Raw genomic sequence first — 12612 nt, 5'->3', positions numbered from 1 at the left:
AGCCATCCGTTCGCCCATTCTTCTCCTGCTCCTTTTGCACAACCAAAAACCCACCCACCCACCATTTCCTCGGCTTTCTCCGTTCACTCTTTCATTTATAGGTGCGTTGGGCAACGCATTTTTGCATGCTCCATCCGCCACGCCCCCACAACGCCCACGATCCCATGTGTTGACAAATGGCTTAAAGTTTTCGGTCATGGGTCGCGTCGAGGGTAAGCTGCCTTTAATTTGAGGCAATTTGAGGGGACTAGGGAAGATAGCTTGGAACGGGGAACCGAGGAGAACTAATGTCTCGAGTGGAAAAGTGAAAAACAAATTGGTCTGGGGTTCCAAGACACTTTTCTGCACTGAAAAAAGGCCTTACTTGGAACTTTTTATAAAAACGGAACTAAAAATAGTGTTTAATTTATATAAATATATATTATTTTAAGTTAATAAATCCTTTTGTAAGCCTTTATTTTTATAATAGTCATTCTTAATTTTTTTTATACCCAGCATGGTTTAAATTTGATTTATTCAAACGAGTAATGACACAATTTATCAAACTCCAAACCAGATTAAGATTTATTCAAACTCTCGCCTGACCAAGCTAAGGCCCTCCTCTCAAGTTCGACATTATTTTCAGTCCAATTTATTCGTCGTCCATCAGTACTCTATCTTATTGAAAAGCAAAACCTTTAAGCCCCGCCAGCGATGACTGATAAATGTGGTCCGCGAGCGGCATTCACAATGGATTCAATGCCAAATGCTGAATCACTTCCCCAGGAACCCACTCCGGACCCCACACCCCGTCCGGACAGCAGCACTTCCTGGATCAGGAGCAGGGCTGAAAGGCGCTTCCTGTCCGAGCGGCAGGTTGGGCCTTCATTAGCAGATAGTTTTCCACGGACGCAAAGCATTTTCCAGCAATTGAATATCCAGGGAGCCACACAAAGCATTTGAATGTTGGTCAGCAATCTCGATTTTTTTTATTTTATTTTTTCTTTTTCATTCGCGAGTCTGTTGTTGCTGCTGCTCGGGCGGAAATTAATGAGACTGACAGGCTTTTGACGCGATTTTGTTCCCTTTCTGCGTATATATAAATAAATATTGAAATCATTTATCAGCGGGCACAAAAGAAATTTCGCACTGGTCTGGGTCACCAAGGAATGCGCGAAATCAATGAGCGATTGTGTATCATGTTTTACTTTATTTTGTCTTTTTTACTTCTCCCCCCCAGCTCTCAGTGCAAAAAACACTCCTGTAATAAATGAAAATAAATGCTGCATAAAAAGTCGGCGGCTTTATCTTAGTTTGGAGCCCTCGCCATGGGAGCCGCAGTCATTGTCCGGCGGTATCGCGCGAAAAAAATGGAGAACTTTTGTACAAACAACTCTTCCATGGTAGTCGTATTACCAATGCGATTATATCGAGCCCGAAAATTAATCAAAGCATTTCGCATTAACTACGGATTGCATTCACTAAATTGAATCGGCTTAAACTGTTCCAGGTACTCAGAGAGTTGGCAATTAAATGGAAAATTTGCTATTAAAGCGTGAGTGTTGGAAAAGTTGGAGGGGAAGGTGATAGGGAGGGGAAAAATGTATCAATCGGATTTTAAATGAAATTGGAGCTGCGAAAAGCATTATTTTCCCATAATACACCGACTCTAAATGATTTCTTTTTATTTATTTATATTTTGGTAACAGGAAATTGACAAATTGTTATGTACTAGTGCCTCTGAGTAGTCAAATAGTGATTAGCTTATCCGGAAACCGAACCAAAGGCATAGTCTAAGCTAATTCAGTTTCGGGAATTTGACAAGAGAGCGTAGAACATATCGTACGTCAATGGTTTGCCCTTAAGCCCATCAATTACGGCCTTTTCCGCCATGAAGAACCATGTTCCCATGGCAGAGCCGAGCAAACCCGCATAGATAATTAGACTAACCTCACCAGAAATTGGCAAAAGCGAGCAGGGCGAACGGGGAAAGTTGGTAGACCCTCTTGATCCAGGCATTTCTGCTGGGCTGTCATCGTTGCGAACACGGTTGAAATAAATACGAAATCATTTGTATATTTCCCGGAGTTTCGTAGTTTGTGTTCGCAGTGCTGAAACATTTATCGCTGTCGCTGGGTTAGAGAGCCAGGGGGATGGGGAACGGGGAAAAGGGCCGGGGAACTGAACTGGACAATGCGGATGCGGACATGGCAAATGGTCCGGCAGGAGAGATGAGTCCGATGATTCCGATGAGCCTGCCGCTGAGCAGCTAAAAACTTCCCCACGGGCCAGTCGGTTTTGTTTAGACTGCAAACTGTGAGATAAATTGTGGTGTATATCTGTGTCTGTATCCGAGCGAGGCATCTGCAGTAAAATTCAAAGGCGTACACTAAAAACTCCTGAACCTACATTTATACTATTTATGATATCAACAACAAAAAGAGTTATAAACACCGACTTTTTGCTATACAAATTGGTTGATATATGCGAATATTTCTAATATTTTTTAATAATTCAGCAATTTGAATAATAAATTTGAACGTTTATATGAATTTTGTAGAATTTATTAAACAGGAAACAATTCTTTTCAATTAAAATATATATAAATATATCTAAAAAAAATTCATGCAAATTATTTGTTACATCTGTTCACAATTTATATTTAAATTTAGTTCTTCTTGTTTTAAAAGGAGTCGAACATTTGAAAATATTTTTGTAGTGTGAAAGTCAAAGCCCCCACTCCATGGTTGATTACAAAGCGTTGGCCAGCGTACCGAGAAATGGAAATACGCCGCTGCATCCATGAATCCACAATAACCCATCGGTATCCTCAATCCTCGATCCCCTTCCTACTCCGTCTAAGCGTCATCGTTTAAAGTGTTAAAATAAAAGCAAAAAAGGCACCGGACCCTGTTCATCTGGCTGGGGGTTTGTGTGAAAAATTATGGCAGCTGACTGTGAAAAATTGTTGCAAATAGTTTTCAGTAAATGTTTTTTATTTCGCTCCTCCTCTGTCGATAGTGGCGGCTTTTAGTTAATGCGCACTCGGCTTAGAGCAGCCAACGTCAAGTGGTTTCGGTTTATCGGGTCTGGAATGAGGATGGTACGAATGGTGCGGATGGTATGGGGATTTTCAGCTGGAGAGCAGAGATTATGCAGCTAGCATCGATGGGATCGATGTCAGTCGATGAGATGTGCACAAGTGCCTGGCATTCGCGTTTCGAGTGCCAAGGTTTTGTATCTGACAGTTTGCAGTGCGCGGAGGGAGCGCTGCATCCAGTATTCTCAATTTGTACGTGATATGATAACTGAAAGTTATCTAGCCTTAAAAACGGTGGCTGCAGGGAGCCACCGAGCCATGTTGATTGATTGTTTTTACCAATCACAGAACACGAAGCTCCAGATAAACGTATTGAAATTGAATAAGTCTAAATGAAATTGGCAAGGGGAAGAATGCTTTACAAGGGAGTTTTCCATGCAGCCGAGGGGTTAAAATTATGAATAACAAGGAAAAAGGGGGAACTTGGAAGAAAAAGGTGACGCTGTCAATTTATTTTAGCTAGAAAAGAAAACAGATTTAAATAATATATATAAGAAATGTAATTAGGATCTAGGCAAAGATTTGTATATAGTCTAACCTGGATGTTCAATATTAATAATAAAATAAATTAATTATTAAAACCGTTCTTTCAGTATACTTTGAATCGGCTTCGGATCTAAGAAATCAAAACTCAAACTAGCAATTCAATCCTATGATTTCCCGCCCCTGGCACCCCATTTGGACTCGCATCTGGCAATAAAGCCTCCCATACATCTTCCAAATAATTAAGGAAGTAATAGAACCACTAAATATATGGCCGAGAAAATACCTCACTTTGGCTCGCTTTGAGCAATGACAACTATTCCATTACTGTTCTCTCCCTTTTCGCTGAAATCGCACATGAGGCAATGATTCTACCTGCCCACCTGAAGAGACTCCAATCACAGTTTGATCTTTCATTTCCTAGACGCTTTGTCTCGGCACGAGCATTTCGTTGATGTAATTTGATGCGTTATTATTAAAATGATATATAATTTCCAGCATTAAATCCCCGGCTGACAGGCCGAGTCGCTCTTTGTTCACTTTTCGCTGGTTCGGCTTGCATGGATCCCTGGCACCTGCCATAACTTGTTGTTCTTGCAATTATAATGGTATAGTCCGGTGTCCAGGAGCGAGGGAAACCGGCTCTGCGAACGCCTTCGTCTAACTGTACGTGTAGCCTGGCATCTCGACCCGATCCCATGCCATCTCGTGGTATCCCCAGTGCGGTATACATACAACACCATCCCCATCCCCATCTCCATTCCATCTTTGATGTACGTGCATGTACTTCAGGAGCGTCCAGCGCACACTTTTCGCCGTTAGCCGCGTGGCTTGTGGCGTATCTGTATCTCGGATGTTGCATGCCGCAAACGCCATCGCCATCCCATCGCTGTTGGAATCGCCGTCGTCTCGAAATCGTAACAGTAACAGGCTTTATGCAAATTGTTGTAATATTTTGTGTGTTCTATGTTGATTTCTCCTGCACTGCAAGAAATCAAATATCAATTAAAATCAATTGTTGGTTAATTTAAAAATATTTACATTTTTTTTTTTTAAATTCAGTGAGACTGGGATTTTGGTCTTTTAAAATCAAGAACAAACAATTTTGAAATAATGATGAATCTGATAGATGTGTTCTTATGTTGTTTTTTTTTACCATCTGTCCGTATAGATACGGACAACACAAGTATTTTTCTTTGTGTATTCGTACTAACCATGATTTTGTTCTTATTGCGTGTAACCAAAGATAGGAGCAGGGGGCTAGTGGCGGAGGTTAGGTGTGGTGCGTGGTGTGTGGGGCGGTGGGGATGGAACTTCAAATGGACCGTTGGCTGTTATGGGCTTATAGGCGACACTCCATGAAGCCAAATTACCGTTTTGGTAGTTTGAATCTGACAAAGCTCATTGGGCATCTCACTTTATGGCTGCGACTTTCTGCGCTGTGCGGAGGACTATTTACAGTCATCTCTGATATATGGTTAATGATCGCAGTTAAGCTGGGGATTTGTCACAGATGGAAATCTATATGGAGGAGGAGTGCTTTAAAACGTAGGGAAAATATGACCAAAGGTTTTACAGCAAGGTGCAGCACACGGAAATGTGGTCATAAGTTTGGGAATAAAGCGGTTTTTATAACTCAAAGAAGTTTGGGAATTTTGTACTTCAACAAAAATTTAAATATTGAACTAGAAATTGATTTAATGCAAAAATTAGGGTTTTCATTAGTAGTTTTCACCTCAAGAGCCCAACATCACTTGATATATTTCGTGGGATATTAGATGAATGCCGAAACGTTTGAATAAATATTCTGAAAACTGTGATAAATGTTTCACAATTTTATGGACAAATTGTCTGTAATATTTGCAGGTCTTGTCGTAAGTAACATCATGATAGTCACCCCATTTCTCCCCACAATGAGCACCAGTCACGCCCACTTTAACACAGGGTCCCCCTCTATATATACTGCCACCCCTCCCAATCGCCCAGGGATATCGGAGGCATATAAATTTCAAGAGCAGAGCGACCACAAATTTGTGGCCAGCAAACACGTTCCTCTCTATTAAATTTCATAAATTTATTAAATTATGCTCCGACCGTCGAGGCTCAAAGCCAGAAAAACGAAGACAAAACAGAATACCCGATGAAGTCGCTTAAATATAGTATAATAGGTACACTCAAAACAAGGGGGAAAGCTAAAAAAAATATGCAAAAGAAACTATACTTTTACAATTTCTATTGAAATCTATTATATTTTACGAAAAAAACAATTAACTTTATCCAACAAATAGCATTGTAAATGTTTTATTATTATTTGATTTTTATCACTTTTCAAAACTTTCTCTTTGTGTAAATTGAAACCCAGGAAAATGCCACCAACTGGGACGGTGCAATTGGTTAGAGAACAAAAAGTCAGCTCAACAGGGGGGGAAATATTTAAGAAGAGGTCTTTAGTAATGCTACGAGAAGTGGGAGTTGGGAAAAGTCAATGGGTTTTCTTTCTGCCCGCTCTGCTCATTAGTTGTTGTCATTCAGAGGCTTGACAGCCAACTAGAAATTAATATGTCAAATTATGCAGAAGTCGAGAAAGGAAAACGGCTGTGCAAAATGGGGGGAAAAGCGAACTGAAGCGTGGCAAGACAGCATGCAAAGATGTGCCTCACTCTCCACTCTTTCTCCTCGATGTTTTACCGCCTGACTTTTCCCCTCGTGCAATTAGAAAGAAGCGACTGAAACGCCTGCCAAAATGTCAAACCGAAAATTTTGCTGCGTTTTCTGCTGTCTGCATGTCAATGTCAAGAAAGAGATAGCGAGAGGAGAAGCGAAAGAGACGGGGATACGCGGCCAGGTACAGGTTTTTGGGTAGAAAGTGGGAATGTTCTTCCTGTCTCTCTCTTTTGCTTTCCACTTGAGTCTATCTCCTTCTCGGTGCACCTGCTCGTCCCACTTCAATTTTAGCAGCAACAGTTGGCGTAGATTTTTTGGAAATTATTGGAAAGGTTTTTTAGCACTTAGGAATATTTAGTTGGGGTTAGGTTTCAAATAAAAAACTTATAAACATAACTTATTATGGTCTAAGAAAATCAACTATTTCAACTATTTTAAATAGTAGAATAAATTAAACATATTTTCTAATATTTAAAAAAAAATATTTTATTTTAAACTATTTAATATTGGTAATACTTGTTTATTTGTAAGAACAAAAATAAGAAGAAAATCGTGATTTCTTCTGTTTTAACCAACTAGATTCTCGAGAACACATACTCGACTGCAAACTTTTCCGCATTTTCCGAGGAGCTCAAACATTCCCGGCAGCATGTTTGCAACTGTTTCCCCAACAAATGCTTCAATTTGCATTTGACTTAATGCCCCATGATGCTGAATGATGTGGCTGGAGATCGGCCACGCCCCTGTCGCCCCCTGCCGCCCCCTGCCGCCCACACACCACCATACTATATATCGGTTAGCATGTTTAACGTGTATCTGAGGCCGTCAGCTGGTCAATGAGTGTCAGTGTCACGTTGTCATCCCTCTCCACTTCCCGCCAGCAATCCGCTTTTCCCACACTCTTCACTCCACTCGGCACTACGTGATGTGCATGGCCGATAAATATTTGCCATACTATATACTCAAATCGGGGGTGTCGCATATCTGTGTGTATGCGCAAAAGTTTTGTGTGGGAAAAGCTTTAACTCGGGTTTAAGTTGGTTTTAAGTTGTAAGCATTTAGTTGACATTAACCGGGATTTGTATGCTCGAGGGGGAAAGAAACTTGAGTGGAATTGTTTATCGCAGATGATAACGGGGGCTAAAGTATGTCGTAGCCTGCAGCGAGGTGGGATTAATATGATAGATGGAATGTTTGTCAAAAAGTTCGGCTATAAATACCCATAATACAGGCCAATGATGGATGTATGTTTTGAATGCAATTAAGTACGATCGAAGATATGATAAGGTTTTAAACCATAACAATCAAGATCCAAAAATTCTTATAAAGAGTAAAAAAATATATACAAAACATATGCTTCCATCAGGAAATATACATTTTATAGACATTCCCCGATCTAGAAATTCATGACCACAAATAACAGTCATAAACCACAATTCGCAGCATTACTTTTTCGAGCAATGACAACCCTTAATACATAATAATGAAATTATGAATATTTCAAGTAATTAATGTAAAAAGTATGGTGGGCAGCCACTCAGATTAATTCATATGCAGAACCCTTTTTTGAAAAGCTAATTACGTGGGTTCTAAAAGAGGAAGAGGGTCCTAGGAAGGGGGCTACCACCTGTGGTCCTTTATAAATATTATATTCATATCAGCGACGCAACCTAAAAAATTCCCCCAGCTTAACACCTTGCATGTGATGTTGTTTTTTTGTACCGCACGTACCTTAACCCAACTCCGGCTCCTAAAAATGACCCGACAACAATTCACATATCCCCAGGCCTTGGACCTTGTGCTGTGTCACCTTTTCAGGCGGGAAAAGAGGAAGAGGAGAAAATACGTGAAAATTTAAAACAGATGCTCATTATAAATATCCATTAAAATTACACGGGCTGTAATCAAGGGGAGGACGCAGTCTGCCAGAGGGTTAAGGGAGATGCCGATGCCATTTAACCCACCTCGTGCGTCCTTCAGCCCGTCCGGTCCACACCTCCTTTAACTTGGGTTTCTCTTTTGTGCCCTCGCTTTGGGCATAATTTGCATGTAGTCAAGTGTAGACCTTAACAGCAATTTCTGTTTGTCTCTTTGTGCCCTTATTTTGGCCCTGAAAGGGTTAAACGCAGCTCCTCCAGCAACAGCAAAAAGGGGGCGTTAACCCAACAACAACTGAGAAAAAAAGGCGAAATCGCGCCAAAAGTTGTTGGGCCTCCGGTTCCTAAAAACCCAGGATCTTGCTCTTTCCATAACGCAGCCAACATATGGACGGGTCGACATTTTATAGCCTCCGGATCGGTTTCATTTTTTTGGCAGACCGCAAAACCCTAAATGGAAAAAAATAACAAAGAGTAGCTGAAAATCCTCCAATATCGAATCAATGTCCTTAAACCCCTTTTTTCACCCTTCGCCCGGCTTTTAATAAAGTGTCGACATGTGTAATTTGTGAGGGGGTTTTTTTGGGGTATTTTTATCGGGGGGGCAAGTTGGCTGACCCCCAACCAATAATATTAATAAATTATGAGCAGGCATTTTTTTCAGTCGGCTTCCTTTGTGTTCTGCGGTCAGCAAAGGAAAATGTGTGACTCTCTTTTACATTTTGTTCGGGGAATTTCGTGTCTGACTCTTTGACTCTACTTTATTATAATTCTGGGTATTTCCGACCATTTGAACTCTTGACCTGTGTGGAAATTTGCTTGGCTTCTTCTTTTTGCTGCCGCTGGCTTATTGAATTCAAATTGTTGTTCTTGTCTGTCGGTGTTTTGGGTTTTTCCCAGCTTGTTTGGGGCTGCACTAAGAAAAACAGCAAGGCGAAGGACGAAGAGTTGACAGCCGGTCCTCGGGGACACCAGGGTCCTGCCTATACCTTCCTGTTCGAACCCGGCCTGAATCAACCCCCAGGATACTCGAACTCTCCGTCTCGTTTTGTTGCCTGTTTGCTCTCTTTCCGGCTGTCTGTTGCTCTGTCTATTTTGACTTTAACAACGTCAGCAACACCCCCAAAAAAGGGAACCCAGGCAAACACACTCCGTCTATATGGCCAGAATCATCATTAACGCTGTCCGAGGGTTGTCTGAAAAGTCGTAGAAGGGGACTGACGCCGGGCGAGGAGGATGTCTGGGTTCAAACCCTGATCTGAAGTACGTTCGAAAAAGTTTTGCAGCTCTAGGCGCACAGTGGAGTTGGGAAGAGTTTCAAAGGAAGGAATGGGCTGGACACAGGGGGAGGGATGTGATATGAGGGTGAAAACTACAAAGTAATTAGAAGTTTCTACAGGGTAGAATGCAATCCTAAGAATAAATAACAAATTGAAACGTATTGTTATTGATTATATTTATTCCTAATTATGCCATTATGTAGGTAATACGGTTCATCAATAATGTAATCTTTCTTTTGGAAAATATTTTTCTTTCCATAGCTTTACTTTCTAGTTCTCCGTATTAATATATTTTTAATAAATATAATTCAAAACTTAACCAGCACATTTTAACCCACTGTATGTTGCACAAGTCTGGGTTTCTGTTGTCTCATCTCTCGGAGTAGTAATAATTTGCAGCTTCCACCATCATCATCAACACGCCCCCAACTAAAGCACGAAGCGAGGGCCAGCTGGAAGGATTCCCTTAGCTCTGTCTAAACTCCTCCCCCTCCGACCCTTCGGCCTCTCATAACTCGCGACGGCATAAAATTTATCTATAATAAATTAAAAACTCCTTAAATGTTGGCAAAACTTGCTTTATGGCTCTGGTTCTTCTCCACACCGAAACCCTTGTCCATTCTTTATTCCATGCCCACCTCTTTTTTGCAGTGGTTTATTTGTGCCTTCTGGCGAAAAAAATACAACTAAAACGAAATTTTCTATATTGTTTCGGTCTTGTAGTTGCCACTTTGCGACTACACAATGAAAAAATATGCTTAACTTCTAGAAAAAGTTGTCTTAAATATTATAATAGAAGAGAACTAAACAGAATCCAAAAATTAATTATATAAAAATAATAATAATAATAATAATTAAAAGTAATAATTTATTATTATTATTATTTTATAATTTACATTTCCTTTCTTAAAAAAACCTTTTATATTTTAAGAAATATATTTTTATTTCGAATTAAAAGCTAGAAATGTTTTCTATTTATTAAGTATTTATAAGAACTGAATTTCCAGTCCTAGGTATTCATATCTTTATCAAATAGATTTTATTTTCTCTGTGCAAGGCGAGATGTGGAATTCAAGGAGGAGGTAGGCGGATAAGGTGGACTGTAGCCACTATAGTGACTCTTGCAGGGCAGTTTAGTCGCCGTCCGGTTCTTGCTTTTACTGTTTTCCCAGCTTTTAGCTGCTGCTGATGGTCGGATGCTCACGCGGCCGGCATGAAAACTTATGTCGGCGGCCTTTGGGCGCAATTATTTATACATGCCTCATAAAAATCGCAAGACAATGGGACCCCGGTCTGGGCTGCAGACCGAAAAAATAAAAAATATGTATGTATAAAAGGGACTAACAATGCAAGTCTCTCGACTCCTTTTGTTGTGGTCAGTGTTGCAACCAGTGGTTGTTCTTGCTGCCGACTGCTCGGGGGTCATTTGGTTCTTGAAGGTACCAGTGGGGAGGTGGGGGCTACAATTACCCCTAGAAGAGACAGTCTGTTTGATTTTGGTTCTGTAATAAAGATAGATGGATGGATCGCCGGATAGATCTTTGGACCAGTGCCACAGGAAGCGATGGCCGATCGAGCCAAGACATAAAATGATAAGTGGAACGAGCCTGATAAATGTTATGGTGATATGGAGAAGATTGCAAGATTAGAGAAACAATTTAATTATGTTTTTCTGGTCAGAAAAGAGGCTCCATAAGGAAGAATAAAGTTGTTTAAAGTTTTAATATTAAAAACTTTTGAATTTTATGTAACACTAAAAATACTTTTTCAAAAATACCACCAAAAATATTTAATCTAACTCCATTTGCCATCTCAGCCTTATGCAGCCCCCAAAATAGGCCTCATTTTCTGATGCCGGCCAATTCGAGTCCCTCAAAATTAGTTCATTAAAATTTAAATTTTCAGCGCTGGCCCGGCTTAAAGCTGGCTTAGGGACTTAAGGAATAATTTCAGATAAATGTGGCCGGGCAACCAAACTGCAGGCAATTTAGAGGAGATTCGCCATTGCCTCAAGAGCCCTCGGAACGGCTGCTTTATGTTATTGTTGTGGATCCGTTTCCTTGTGCGCCCCAAATATGCGTAAATATTGCCCCAGTCAACAGTTCTGGGCGTTCCATCTCCTCCCGTCTGCACTTGCTCATCGCCAGCATCGATTCCCCACCGAAAAACTCTCCCCAGAATCACCAGAAAAACGCAATTTGCGCCGCTAACCTAACGATGATTGCCAAAAACGTCGAAAGGGCAGGGGCTGCTGTGTTCGGGGGAGGATTTTAAAATTTTAATGGGAATTTGAAATAAAGCACAGACAGAGACAAGTCGCAGCGACAGGGCAGTCGACACTTTCGGGGGGAGTTTGCTCTTTGACAGAGAAACAGGCAACTGCAGTGAGGCTTTGGTCCCCGGATCCCTCTGGGTTTCTATGGTCCAAAGGGTTGGGCACTGGAAAAAATATTTGAAATATACATAATGTATATACTAATTAAATATAAGACACAAGTTACTCAAAGCATTTAGAATTTTCAAAATTTTTAAGTATAGACAAAGTTCTAAATACTGCAAAAAAATCTGAAGTTATATCAGAATAAAAAGGATAAAATAATTTTTTATTTTCTACATATTTCAAACTGATGATAACGCACTTTTCTCTTTATGTTTTATGTATCTTTTTGGTACGCTATCTGAAAATACTACTAAAAACCCTTTTGTAAGTGTATCTTTTTTTGATTTCGATGCAAGAAAGGGGTACAAAGAGACTTTCTGCAGAGTCCAGAGCTTTCCTTTATCTCCAAGCTGATTTTGAGCTCACTTTGAGAGACTCTTTGCGGCGAAGCCATGCAACAATATTTTTCGTACAACTCCACTGCCCTTCCTTTATTTTTAAACGCCCTCGGGGTTTTGTTTGAGTGTGCTTTGTGCGTGCGTGTTATGCTATCTAAAATTCAAATCTCTTGTGGTTTACAATGCGCCAGAACTCCGAACTCCACTCCATTTGTCCCGCTCACAGAACCACAGAGTGAATACCGAACTGGGGGATTGGCTTGGGTACAGTAAGGCCACCCTATCGGAGTCGACAAAACAAATATTATCATATAAGATCCCATACTTGTTCTTGGGTTTCTTAGATCACTTAAATATAACTCACCCTGTTATTCGTAGACTAAAATATCTCTATACTTTCTTATAATTTTTGTTTAGTGATTATGATAATAAATATCTTTTAAAGAGGTTT

The 12612-nt window shown here is 40.4% G+C and overlaps 1 protein-coding gene across 1 annotated transcript in view; it reads left to right on the top strand.

Annotated features, from left to right (window-relative positions):
- The window catches only part of LOC108035360 (frizzled), a 94660-nt gene that overhangs the window by 19462 nt on the left and 62586 nt on the right, over positions 1 to 12612 (top strand). The gene's annotated exons all lie outside the window — the stretch shown is intronic.

Source organism: Drosophila biarmipes, chromosome 3L (genome assembly GCF_025231255.1).
Source record: "Drosophila biarmipes strain raj3 chromosome 3L, RU_DBia_V1.1, whole genome shotgun sequence".
In the NCBI taxonomy this organism is placed as follows: Eukaryota; Metazoa; Arthropoda; class Insecta; order Diptera; family Drosophilidae; genus Drosophila; species Drosophila biarmipes.
This window is presented reverse-complemented; position numbering and strand designations above follow the sequence as displayed.